This window comes from Pristiophorus japonicus, chromosome 4, assembly GCF_044704955.1.
Source record: "Pristiophorus japonicus isolate sPriJap1 chromosome 4, sPriJap1.hap1, whole genome shotgun sequence".
Taxonomy (NCBI): domain Eukaryota; kingdom Metazoa; phylum Chordata; class Chondrichthyes; family Pristiophoridae; genus Pristiophorus; species Pristiophorus japonicus.
Window position 1 is genome coordinate 1,474,335 of NC_091980.1, and position 13,662 is coordinate 1,487,996.

Below are 13,662 nucleotides of genomic sequence, written 5' to 3' on the forward strand. Positions count from 1 at the left end.
TGTGGCAAAGGCTACATATTGATTTTGCTGAGTTGTGATTGATAGCCATTCGAAGTGGGTTGAGGTGTTCCCAATGTGGAAAATAACAAGTAAAACATTGGACATTTTACGAAGATTATTTTCTTCATTTGGCCTCCCTGAAGAGATTGTTTCGGATAATGGACCACAATTTCATTCAGAAGAATTTACACAATTCGCGAGCAAAAATGGTGTGAAATATAGCAAGGTTCCACCATACTATCCTGCTTCTGTTGCACAGAGTGGCTGGCTCTGTTGCACAGGAGGGCAGGAAAAAGAGTGGGAGAGCGATAGTGATAGGGAATTCAATTTTAAGGGGAATAGATTGGCGTTTCTGCGGCCGCAACCGAGACTCCAGGATGGTATGTTGCCTCCCTGATGCAAGGGTCAAGGATGTCTCAGAGCGGGTGCAGGACATTCTAAAAAGGGAGGGAGAACAGCCAGTTGTCGTGGTGCACATTGGTACCAACGACAAAGGTAAAAAAAAGGGATGAGGTCCGACGAGACGAATTTAAGGAGCTAGGAGCTAAATTAAAAAGTAGGACCTCAAAAGTAGTAATCTCGGGATTGCTACAAGTGCCACGTGCCAGTCAGAGTAGGAATCGCAGGATAGCGCAGATGAATACGTGGCTTGAGCAGTGGTGCAGCAGGGAGGGATTCAAATTCCTGGGGCATTGGAACAGGTTCTGGGGGAGGTGGGACCAGTCCAAACCGGACGGTCTGCACCTGGGCAGGACCGGAACCAATGTCCTAGGGAGAGTGTTTGCTAGTGCTGTTGGGGAGGAGTTAAACTAATATGGCAGGGGGATGGGAACCAATGCAGGGAGACAGAGGGAAACAAAAAGGAGACAAAAGTAAAAGAAAGAAAGGAGATGAGTAAAAGTGGAGGGCAGAGAAACCCAAGGCAAAAAACAAAAGTGGCCACTGAATATAAAGGGGCTGCAGGAGGGGTCAAAACAAAAAATCATGTTTTAAAAACTAGGATAAAAACACTCACCTAAATGCACGCAGCATTCGAAATAAAGTAAATGAGTTGATGGCACAAATCATTACAAATGGGTATGATTTGGTGGCCATTACAGAAACATGGTTGCAGGGTGGCCAAGACTGGAAATTAAACATACAGGGGTATCTGACAATTCGGAAAGATAGACTAGAAGGGAAAGGAGGTGGGGTAGCTCTGTTATTAAAGGATGATATCAGGGCAGTTGTGAGAGACGATATTGGCTCGAATGAACAAAATGTTGAATCATTGTGGGTGGAGATTAGCGATAGTACGGGGAAAAAGTCACTGGTGGACGTAGTTTATAGGCTCCGAAATAATAACTTCACGGTGGGGCGGGCAATAATCAAGGGAATAATGGAGGCATGTGAAAAAGGAACGGCAGTAGTCATGGGGGATTTTAACCTGCATATCGATTGGTCAACTCAAATCGCAATGGGGTAGCCTGGAGGAGGAATTCATAGAATGCATACGGGATTGTTTCTTAGAACAGTATGTTACAGAACCTACAAGGGAGCAAGCTATCTTAGATCTGGTCATGTGTAATGAGACAGGAATAATAAACGATCTCCGAGTAAAAGATCCTCTCGGAATGAGTGATCACAGTATGGTTGAATTTGTAATACAGATTGAGGATGAGGAAGTAGTGTCTCAAACGAGCGTACTATGCTTAAACAAAGGGGACTACAGTGGGATGAGGGCAGAGTTGGCTAAAGTAGACTGGAAACACAGACTAAACGGTGGCACAATTGAGGAACAGTGGATGACTTTTAAGGAGCTCTTTCATAGTGTACAACAAAAATATATTCCAGTGAAAAAGAAAGGCGGTAAGAGAAGGGATAACCAGCCGTGGATAACCAAGGAAATAAAGGAGAGTATCAAATCAAAGACCAATGCGTATAAGTTGGCCAAGGTTCGTGGGAAGCTAGAGGATTGGGAAAATTTTAAACAACAGCAAAGCATGACTAAAAAAGCAATAAAGAAAGGAAAGATAGATTTCGAAGGTAAACTTGCGCAAAACATAAAAACAGATAGTAAAAGCTTTTACAGATATATAAAACGGAAAAGAGTGACTAAAGTAAATGTTGGTCCCTTAGAAGATGAGAAGGGGGATTTAACAATGGGAAATGTGGAAATGGCTGAGACGTTAAACAATTATTTTGCTTCAGTCTTCACAGTGGAAGACACAAAAACAATGCCAAAAATTGCTGGTCACAGGAATGTGGGAAGGGAGGACCTTGAGACAATCACTATCACTAGAGGGGTAGTGCTGGACAGGCTAATGGGACTCAAGGTAGACAAGTCCCCTGGTCCTGATGAAATGCATCCCAGGGTATTAAAAAAAGAGATGGCGGAAGTTATAGCAGATGCATTCGTTATAATCTACCAAAATTCTCTGGACTCTGGGGAGGTACCAGCGGATTGGAAAGCAGCTAATGTAACGCCTCTCTAGTGGGGAAAATGCTTGAAACTATCATTAAGGAAGAAATAGCGGGACATCTAGATAGGAATAGTGCAATCAAGCAGACGCAGCATGGATTCATGAAGGGGAAATCATGTTTAACTAATTTACTGGAATTCTTTGAGGATATAATGAGCATGGTGGATAGAGGTGTACCGATGGATGTGGTGTATTTAGATTTCCAAAAGGCATTCGATAAGGTGCCACACAAAAGGTTACTGCAGAAGATAAAGGTACGCGGAGTCAGAGGAAATGTATTAGCATGGATAGAGAATTGGCTGGCGTACAGAAAGAAGAGAGTCGGGATAAATGGGTCCTTTTCGGGTTGGAAATCGGTGGTTAGTGGTGTGCCACAGGGATCGGTGCTGGGACCACAACTGTTTACAATATATATAGATGACCTGGAAGAGGGGACAGAGTGTAGTGTAACAAAATTTGCAGATGACACTAAGATTAGTGGGAAAGTGGGTTGTGTAGAGGACACAGAGAGGTTGCAAAGAGATTTGGATAGGTTAAGCGAATGGGCGAAGGTTTGGCAGATGGAATACAATGTCGGAAAGTGTGAGGTCATCCACCTTGGGAAAAAAACAGTAAAAGGGAATATTATTTGAATGGGGAGAAATTACAACACGCTGAGGTGCAGAGGGACCTGGGGGTCCTTGTGCATGAATCCCAAAAAGTTAGTTTGCAGGTGCAGCAGGTAATCAGGAAGGCGAATGGAATGTTGGCCTTCATTGCGAGAGGGATGGAGTACAAAAGCAGGGAGGTCCTGCTGCAACTGTATAGGGTATTGGTGAGGCCGCACCTGGAGTACTGCGTGCAGTTTTGGTCACCTTACTTAAGGAAGGATATACTTGCTTTGGAAGGGGTACAGAGACGATTCACGAGGCTGATTCCAGAGATGAGGGGGTTACCTTATGATGATAGATTGAGTAGACTGGGTCTTTACTCGTTGGAGTTCAGAAGGATGAGGGGTGATCTTATAGAAACATTTAAGATATTGAAAGGGATAGACAAGATAGAGGCAGAGAGGTTGTTTCCACTGGTCGGGGAGACTAGAACTAGGGGGCACAGCCTCAAAATACGGGGGAGCCAATTTAAAACCGAGTTGAGAAGGAATTTCTTCTCCCAGAGTGTTGTGAATCTGTGGAATTCTCTGCCCAAGGAAGCAGTTGAGGCTAGCTCATTAAATGTATTCAAGTCACAGATAGATAGATTTTTAACCAATAAGGGAATTAAGGGTTATGGGGAGCGGGCGGGTAAGTGGAGCTGAGTCCACGGCCAGATCAGCCATGATCTTGTTGAATGACGGAGCAGGCTCGAGGGGCTAGATGGCCTACTCCTGTTCCTAATTCTTATGTTCTTCGGTTCTTATGTTCGAATGTTGCAGCAGAGCGCACTGTACAAATTGTAAAACACGCCCTCATAAAACAAATGTTAGATCCAAATCCAAGGAAACAACAGTTGTCATTGGATCACAAATCGGCTAATTTTTTAATTACATATCGTAATACTCCTCATACAACTACTGGTAGAACACCAGCAGAGTTGTTTCTCAAACAAAAGCCACAAACCAGATTCTCATTGTTAAAACCAAATTTGGCACAGTCCGTAGAAGAGACACAATTAAGACAGAAAGAGAATCATGATAGAGGTAGAGTAAAAGAGAGAAGTGAGAAATTAAATCAGAATGTGAGAGTGAAGAACCATCACCATAAATGGTTAAAGTGGTCACCAGGAAGAGTGGTGAAGATATGTGGTCCTCGCACATATTTGGTCAAGATGTTTCCTCATGGACAGGTTAGGTTTGTTCATATTGATCATATTTTACCTACAGACATGGAAGGAGTTGAAGGTGGGAATGATTCAACTTTTTTTGTCTCATCAGATAGTTTTGATACACCAGTAGCAAATCCTAAATCCATGTACCGGAAACAAATCCAGGAGAGAATCAGAATGAAAGTCTGAGTCCGAGTCAGGAAAACAAAGAGCCTGAATTTAGAGTGAATTCAAATGAAAATCAAGGAAATTCCGTGGAGGAAAACGATCCTCAGGATGAGCCTCGAATGAGTTTAGATTCAACACCATGTTTGGAAGGTTCTGTTCGAGAGCGCAGGTATCCTCTTCGAAACAGAAAACAAGTGGTAAAGTTAAATTTGTAAAAATGTAAAAAAATAAGTCTATATCCTGTGTTATGTATAAAAATGAAAGTTATGTATGATGTTTAGTATAATAACTTCTTCATTAAGGAGGGAGAAGTGTATTGTCTGTAAGCTTGTAATGCTTGTAGCTCCACACTGTGGATGTGGACATATTGTGTACTGCATCTGCAGAGTTAATAATAAACAGAACCAGGCTGTTCCAGAGGCTTCCGACAGAGCTGCCTGCCATGTTAGGAACTGTGTGTGCTGTGCTCTGTGAATATATCACACACACCTCTCTCAGGGGGCTAGGGGAAGGGTTACCCACCTCTCTCAAGGGGGAGGGAGGGGTTACACACCTCTCTCAGGGGGGGAGGGGAGGGGTTACACACCTCTCTCAGGGGGCTAGGGGAAGGGTTACCCACCTCTCTCAAGGGGGGGGAGGGGTTACACACCTCTCTCAGGGGGGGAGGGGAGGGGTTACACACCTCTCTCACGGGGCGGAGGGGTTACACACCTCTCTCAGGGGGGGGGAAGGGGTTACACAACTCTCTCGGGGGGGAGGAGGGGTTACACACCTCTCTCAGGGGGGGGAGGGGTTACACACCTCTCTCAGGGCGAGGGGAGGGGTTACACACGTCTCTCAGGGGGGGATGGGTTACACACCTCTCTCAGGGGTTGGGGAGGGGTTACACACCTCTCTCAGGGCTAGGGGAGGGGTTACACACCTCTCTCGGGGGGGAGGGGAGGGGTTACACACCTCTCTCATGGGGGGAGGGGTTACACACTTCTCTCAGGGGGCGAGGGGAGGGGTTACACACCTCTCTCAGGGGGACTAGGGGAGGGGAGGGGTTACACACCTCTCTCATGGGGGGAGGGGTTACACACTTCTCTCAGGGGGCGAGGGGAGGGGTTACACACCTCTCTCACGGAGGGAGGAGGGGTTACACACCTCTCTCAGGGGGCTAGGGGAGGGGTTACACACCTCTCTCAGGGGGCTAGGGGAGGGGTTACACACCTCTCTCAGGGGGGGCGAGGGGTTACACACCTCTCTCGGGGGGGGAGGGGTTACACACCTCTCTCGGGGGGGGGTGAGGGGTTACACACCTCTCTCAGGGGGGGGCGAGGGGTTACACACCTCTCTCGGGGGGGTGAGGGGTTACACACCTCTCTCAGGGGGGGAGGGGAGGGGTTACAAACCTCTCTCAGGGGGAAGGGAGGGGTTACACACCTCTCTCAGGGGGGGAGGGGTTACACACCGCTCTCGGGGGGGGGGGGGTTACACACTCTCTCGGGGGGGAGGGGAGGGGTTACACACCTCTCTCGGGGGGGAGGGGAGGGGTTACACACCTCTCTCAGGGGGCGGAGGGGTTACACAACTCTCTCGGGGGGAGGAGGGGTTACACACCTCTCTCGGCGGGGGAGGGGTTACACAACTCTCTCGGGGGGGAGGAGGGGTTACACACCTCTCTCGGGGGGGGAAGGGGTTACACACCTCTCTCAGGGCGAGGGGAGGGGTTACACACCTCTCTCGGGGGGAAGGGGTTACACACCTCTCTCGGGGGGAGGGGTTACCCACCTCTCTCAGGGGGTGGGGAGGGGTTACACACCTCTCTCGGGGGGGAGGGGAGGGGTTACACACCTCTCTCATGGGGGGAGGGGAGGGGTTACACAACTCTCTCGGGGGGGAGGAGGGGTTACACACCTCTCTCGGGGGGGGAAGGGGTTACACACCTCTCTCAGGGCGAGGGGAGGGGTTACACACCTCTCTAAGGCGAGGGAAGGGGTTACACACCACTCTCGGGGGGGAGGGGTTACACACCTCTCTCAGGGTGGGGGCGAGGGGTTACACATCTCTCTCAGGGGGGGGAGGAGTTACACACCTCTCTCAGGGGGGGAGGGGTTACACACCTCTCTCGGGGGGGGCTAGGGGTTACACACCTCTCTCAGGGGGGGGAGGGTTTACACACCTCTCTCGGGGGGAGCTAGGGGTTACACACCTCTCTCGGGGGGGGGGCGAGGGGTTACACACCTCTCTCGGGGGGGATGGGTTGCACACCTCTCTCGGGGGGGGAGGGGTTACACACCTCTCTCAGGGTGGGGGCGAGGGGTTACACACATCTCTCAGGGGGGGGAGGTGTTACACACCTCTCTCAGGGGGGGGAGGGGTTACACACCTCTCTCGGGGGGGGGAGGGGTTACACACCTCTCTCAGGGGGAGGGGAGGGGTTACACACCTCTCTCAGGGCGGGGGGAGGGGTTACACACCTCTCTCGGGGGGGGAGGGGTTACACACCTCTCTCAGGGCGAGGGGAGGGGTTACACACCTCTCTCAGGGGGGGGAGGGGTTACACACCTCTCTCGGGGGGGGGAGGGGTTACACACCTCTCTCAGGGGGCGGGAGGGGTTACACACCTCTCTCGGGGGGGGGGAGGGGTTACACACCTCTCTCGGGGGGGAGGGGTTACACACCTCTCTCGGTGGGGGAGGGGTTACACACCTCTCTGGGGGGCGAGGGGGTTACACACCTTTCTCAGCGGGGGGGAGGGGTTACACACCTCTCTCGGGGGGGAGGGGTTACACACCTCTCTCAGGGGGGCGAGGGGTTACACACCTCTCTCGGGGGGGAGGGGTTACACACCTCTCTCAGGGGGCGGGGGGGAGGGGTTACACACCTCTCTCGGGGGGGGAGGGTTACACACCTCTCTCAGGGGGGGCGAGGGGTTACACACCTCTCTCGGGGGGGAGGGGTTACACACCTCTCTCAGGGGGCGGGGGGAGGGGTTACACACCTCTCTCGGGGGGGGAGGGGTTACACACCTCTCTCGGGGGGGGAGGGGTTACACACCTCTCTCGGGGGGAGGGGAGGGGTTACACACCTCTCTCGGGGGGGAGGGGTTACACACCTCTCTCAGGGGGGAGGGAGGGGTTACACACCTCTCTCAGGTGGGGAGGGGTTACACACCTCTCTCGGGGGGGAGGGGAGGGGTACACACCTCTCTCAGGGGCGAGGGGAGGGGTTACACACCTCTCTAAGGCGAGGGAAGGGGTTACACACCACTCTCGGGGGGGAGGGGTTACACACCTCTCTCAGGGTGGGGGCGAGGGGTTACACATCTCTCTCAGGGGGGGGAGGAGTTACACACCTCTCTCAGGGGGGGAGGGGTTACACACCTCTCTCGGGGGGGGCTAGGGGTTACACACCTCTCTCAGGGGGGGGAGGGTTTACACACCTCTCTCGGGGGGAGCTAGGGGTTACACACCTCTCTCGGGGGGGGGGCGAGGGGTTACACACCTCTCTCTCGGGGGGGATGGGTTGCACACCTCTCTCGGGGGGGGAGGGGGTTACACACCTCTCTCAGGGGGGGGCTAGGGGTTACACACATCTCTCAGGGGGGGGGAGGTGTTACACACCTCTCTCAGGGGGGGGGAGGGGTTACCTCTCTCGGGGGGGGGAGGGGTTACACACCTCTCTCAGGGGGAGGGGAGGGTTACACACCTCTCTCAGGGCGGGGGGAGGGGTTACACACCTCTCTCGGGGGGGGGAGGGGTTACACACCTCTCTCAGGGCGAGGGGAGGGGTTACACACCTCTCTCAGGGGGGGGAGGGGTTACACACCTCTCTCGGGGGGGGGAGGGGTTACACACCTCTCTCAGGGGGCGGGAGGGGTTACACACCTCTCTCGGGGGGGGGGGAGGGGTTACACACCTCTCTCGGGGGGGAGGGGTTACACACCTCTCTCGGTGGGGGAGGGGTTACACACCTCTCTCGGGGGGGCGAGGGGTTACACACCTTTCTCAGCGGGGGGGAGGGGTTACACACCTCTCTCGGGGGGGGAGGGGTTACACACCTCTCTCAGGGGGGGCGAGGGGTTACACACCTCTCTCGGGGGGGAGGGGTTACACACCTCTCTCAGGGGGCGGGGGGAGGGGTTACACACCTCTCTCGGGGGGGGAGGGGTTACACACCTCTCTCAGGGGGGGCGAGGGGTTACACACCTCTCTCGGGGGGGAGGGGTTACACACCTCTCTCAGGGGGCGGGGGGAGGGGTTACACACCTCTCTCGGGGGGGGAGGGGTTACACACCTCTCTCGGGGGGGAGGGGTTACACACCTCTCTCGGGGGGGAGGGGAGGGGTTACACACCTCTCTCGGGGGGGAGGGGTTACACACCTCTCTCAGGGGGGAGGGGAGGGGTTACACACCTCTCTCAGGTGGGGAGGGGTTACACACCTCTCTCGGGGGGGAGGGGAGGGGTTACACACCTCTCTCAGGGCGAGGGGAGGGGTTACACACCTCTCTAAGGCGAGGGAAGGGGTTACACACCACTCTCGGGGGGGAGGGGTTACACACCTCTCTCAGGGTGGGGGCGAGGGGTTACACATCTCTCTCAGGGGGGGGAGGAGTTACACACCTCTCTCAGGGGGGGAGGGGTTACACACCTCTCTCGGGGGGGGCTAGGGGTTACACACCTCTCTCAGGGGGGGGAGGGTTTACACACCTCTCTCGGGGGGAGCTAGGGGTTACACACCTCTCTCGGGGGGGGGGCGAGGGGTTACACACCTCTCTCGGGGGGGATGGGTTGCACACCTCTCTCGGGGGGGGAGGGGTTACACACCTCTCTCAGGGTGGGGGCGAGGGGTTACACACATCTCTCAGGGGGGGAGGTGTTACACACCTCTCTCAGGGGGGGGAGGGGTTACACACCTCTCTCGGGGGGGGAGGGGTTACACACCTCTCTCAGGGGGAGGGGAGGGGTTACACACCTCTCTCAGGGCGGGGGGAGGGGTTACACACCTCTCTCGGGGGGGGAGGGGTTACACACCTCTCTCAGGGCGAGGGGAGGGGTTACACACCTCTCTCAGGGGGGGGAGGGGTTACACACCTCTCTCGGGGGGGGGAGGGGTTACACACCTCTCTCAGGGGGCGGGAGGGGTTACACACCTCTCTCGGGGGGGGGGGAGGGGTTACACACCTCTCTCGGGGGGGAGGGGTTACACACCTCTCTCGGTGGGGGAGGGGTTACACACCTCTCTCAGGGGGCGGAGGGGTTACACAACTCTCTCGGGGGGAGGAGGGGTTACACACCTCTCTCGGCGGGGGAGGGGTTACACAACTCTCTCGGGGGGGAGGAGGGGTTACACACCTCTCTCGGGGGGGGAAGGGGTTACACACCTCTCTCAGGGCGAGGGGAGGGGTTACACACCTCTCTCGGGGGGAAGGGGTTACACACCTCTCTCGGGGGGAGGGGTTACCCACCTCTCTCAGGGGGTGGGGAGGGGTTACACACCTCTCTCGGGGGGGAGGGGAGGGGTTACACACCTCTCTCATGGGGGGAGGGGAGGGGTTACACAACTCTCTCGGGGGGGAGGAGGGGTTACACACCTCTCTCGGGGGGGGAAGGGGTTACACACCTCTCTCAGGGCGAGGGGAGGGGTTACACACCTCTCTAAGGCGAGGGAAGGGGTTACACACCACTCTCGGGGGGGAGGGGTTACACACCTCTCTCAGGGTGGGGGCGAGGGGTTACACATCTCTCTCAGGGGGGGGAGGAGTTACACACCTCTCTCAGGGGGGGAGGGGTTACACACCTCTCTCGGGGGGGGCTAGGGGTTACACACCTCTCTCAGGGGGGGGAGGGTTTACACACCTCTCTCGGGGGGAGCTAGGGGTTACACACCTCTCTCGGGGGGGGGGCGAGGGGTTACACACCTCTCTCGGGGGGGATGGGTTGCACACCTCTCTCGGGGGGGGAGGGGTTACACACCTCTCTCAGGGTGGGGGCGAGGGGTTACACACATCTCTCAGGGGGGGGAGGTGTTACACACCTCTCTCAGGGGGGGGAGGGGTTACACACCTCTCTCGGGGGGGGGAGGGGTTACACACCTCTCTCAGGGGGAGGGGAGGGGTTACACACCTCTCTCAGGGCGGGGGGAGGGGTTACACACCTCTCTCGGGGGGGGAGGGGTTACACACCTCTCTCAGGGCGAGGGGAGGGGTTACACACCTCTCTCAGGGGGGGGAGGGGTTACACACCTCTCTCGGGGGGGGGAGGGGTTACACACCTCTCTCAGGGGGCGGGAGGGGTTACACACCTCTCTCGGGGGGGGGGGAGGGGTTACACACCTCTCTCGGGGGGGAGGGGTTACACACCTCTCTCGGTGGGGGAGGGGTTACACACCTCTCTCGGGGGGGCGAGGGGTTACACACCTTTCTCAGCGGGGGGGAGGGGTTACACACCTCTCTCGGGGGGGGAGGGGTTACACACCTCTCTCAGGGGGGGCGAGGGGTTACACACCTCTCTCGGGGGGGAGGGGTTACACACCTCTCTCAGGGGGCGGGGGGAGGGGTTACACACCTCTCTCGGGGGGGGAGGGGTTACACACCTCTCTCAGGGGGGGCGAGGGGTTACACACCTCTCTCGGGGGGGAGGGGTTACACACCTCTCTCAGGGGGCGGGGGGAGGGGTTACACACCTCTCTCGGGGGGGGAGGGGTTACACACCTCTCTCGGGGGGGAGGGGTTACACACCTCTCTCGGGGGGGAGGGGAGGGGTTACACACCTCTCTCGGGGGGGAGGGGTTACACACCTCTCTCAGGGGGGAGGGGAGGGGTTACACACCTCTCTCAGGTGGGGAGGGGTTACACACCTCTCTCGGGGGGGAGGGGAGGGGTTACACACCTCTCTCAGGGCGAGGGGAGGGGTTACACACCTCTCTAAGGCGAGGGAAGGGGTTACACACCACTCTCGGGGGGGAGGGGTTACACACCTCTCTCAGGGTGGGGGCGAGGGGTTACACATCTCTCTCGGGGGGGGAGGAGTTACACACCTCTCTCAGGGGGGGAGGGGTTACACACCTCTCTCGGGGGGGGCTAGGGGTTACACACCTCTCTCAGGGGGGGGAGGGTTTACACACCTCTCTCGGGGGGAGCTAGGGGTTACACACCTCTCTCGGGGGGGGGGCGAGGGGTTACACACCTCTCTCGGGGGGGATGGGTTGCACACCTCTCTCGGGGGGGGAGGGGTTACACACCTCTCTCAGGGTGGGGGCGAGGGGTTACACACATCTCTCAGGGGGGGAGGTGTTACACACCTCTCTCAGGGGGGGGAGGGGTTACACACCTCTCTCGGGGGGGGGAGGGGTTACACACCTCTCTCAGGGGGAGGGGAGGGGTTACACACCTCTCTCAGGGCGGGGGGAGGGGTTACACACCTCTCTCGGGGGGGGAGGGGTTACACACCTCTCTCAGGGCGAGGGGAGGGGTTACACACCTCTCTCAGGGGGGGGAGGGGTTACACACCTCTCTCGGGGGGGGGAGGGGTTACACACCTCTCTCAGGGGGCGGGAGGGGTTACACACCTCTCTCGGGGGGGGGGGAGGGGTTACACACCTCTCTCGGGGGGGAGGGGTTACACACCTCTCTCGGTGGGGGAGGGGTTACACACCTCTCTCGGGGGGGCGAGGGGTTACACACCTTTCTCAGCGGGGGGGAGGGGTTACACACCTCTCTCGGGGGGGGAGGGGTTACACACCTCTCTCAGGGGGGCGAGGGGTTACACACCTCTCTCGGGGGGGAGGGGTTACACACCTCTCTCAGGGGGCGGGGGGAGGGGTTACACACCTCTCTCGGGGGGGGAGGGGTTACACACCTCTCTCAGGGGGGGCGAGGGGTTACACACCTCTCTCGGGGGGGAGGGGTTACACACCTCTCTCAGGGGGCGGGGGGAGGGGTTACACACCTCTCTCAGGGGGCGGGGGGAGGGGTTACACACCTCTCTCGGGGGGGAGGGGAGGGGTTACACACCTCTCTCGGGGGGGAGGGGTTACACACCTCTCTCAGGGGGGAGGGGAGGGGTTACACACCTCTCTCAGGTGGGGAGGGGTTACACACCTCTCTCGGGGGGGAGGGGAGGGGTTACACACCTCTCTCAGGGGTGGGGAGGGGTTACACACCTCTCTCTGGGGGGGGGGAGGGGTTACACACCTCTCTCGGGGTGGGGAGGAGTTACACACCTCTCTCAGGGGGAGGGGAGGGGTTACACACCTCTCTCAGGGGGGGAGGGGTTACACACCTCTCTCCGGGGGGGCAGGGGTTACACACCTCTCTCAGGGGGGCGGAGGGGTTACACATCTCTCTCGGGGGGGGAGGGGTTACACACCTCTCTCGGGGGGGGGTGAGGGGTTACACACCTCTCTCGGGGGGGAGTGGTTACACACCTCTCTCAGGGGGGGGAGGGGTTACACACCTCTCTCGGGGGGGGGAGGGGTTACACACCTCTCTCAGGGGGCGAGGGGAGGGGTTACGCACCTCTCTCGGGGGGGGAGGGGTTACACACCTCTCTCGGGGGGGAGGGGTTACACACCTTTCTCAGGGGGGGGGAGGGGTTACACACCTCTCTCGGGGGGGAGGGGTTACACACCTCTCTCGGGGGGGAGGGGTTACACACCTCTCTCGGGGGGGGAGGGTTTACACACCTCTCTCAGGGGGGGGCGAGGGGTTACACACCTCTCTCGGGGGAAGGGGTTACACACCTCTCTCAGGGGGGGGGAGGGGTTACACACCTCTCTCGGGGGGGCGAGGGGTTACACACCTCTCTCCGGGGGGGGAGGGGTTACACAACTCTCTCCGGGGGGGCAGGGGTTACACACCTCTCTCAGGGGGGGGGAGGGGTTACACACCTCTCTCGGGGGGGGAGGGGTTACACACCTCTCTCGGGGGGGGAGGGGTTACACACCTCTCTCGGGGGGGGAGGGGTTACACACCTCTCTCAGGGGGGGAGGGGTTACACACCTCTCTCAGGGGGCGAGGGGAGGGGTTACACACCTCTCTCGGGGGGGGAGGGGTTACACACCTCTCTCGGGGGGGGAGGGGTTACACACCTCTCTCGGGGGGGGAGGGGTTACACACCTCTCTCCGGGGGGGGAGGGGTTACACACCTCTCTCAGGGGGGGGGTAGGGGTTACACATCTCTCTCGGGGGGGGAGGGGTTACACACCTCTCTCGGGGGGGCGAGGGGTTACACACCTCTCTCGGGG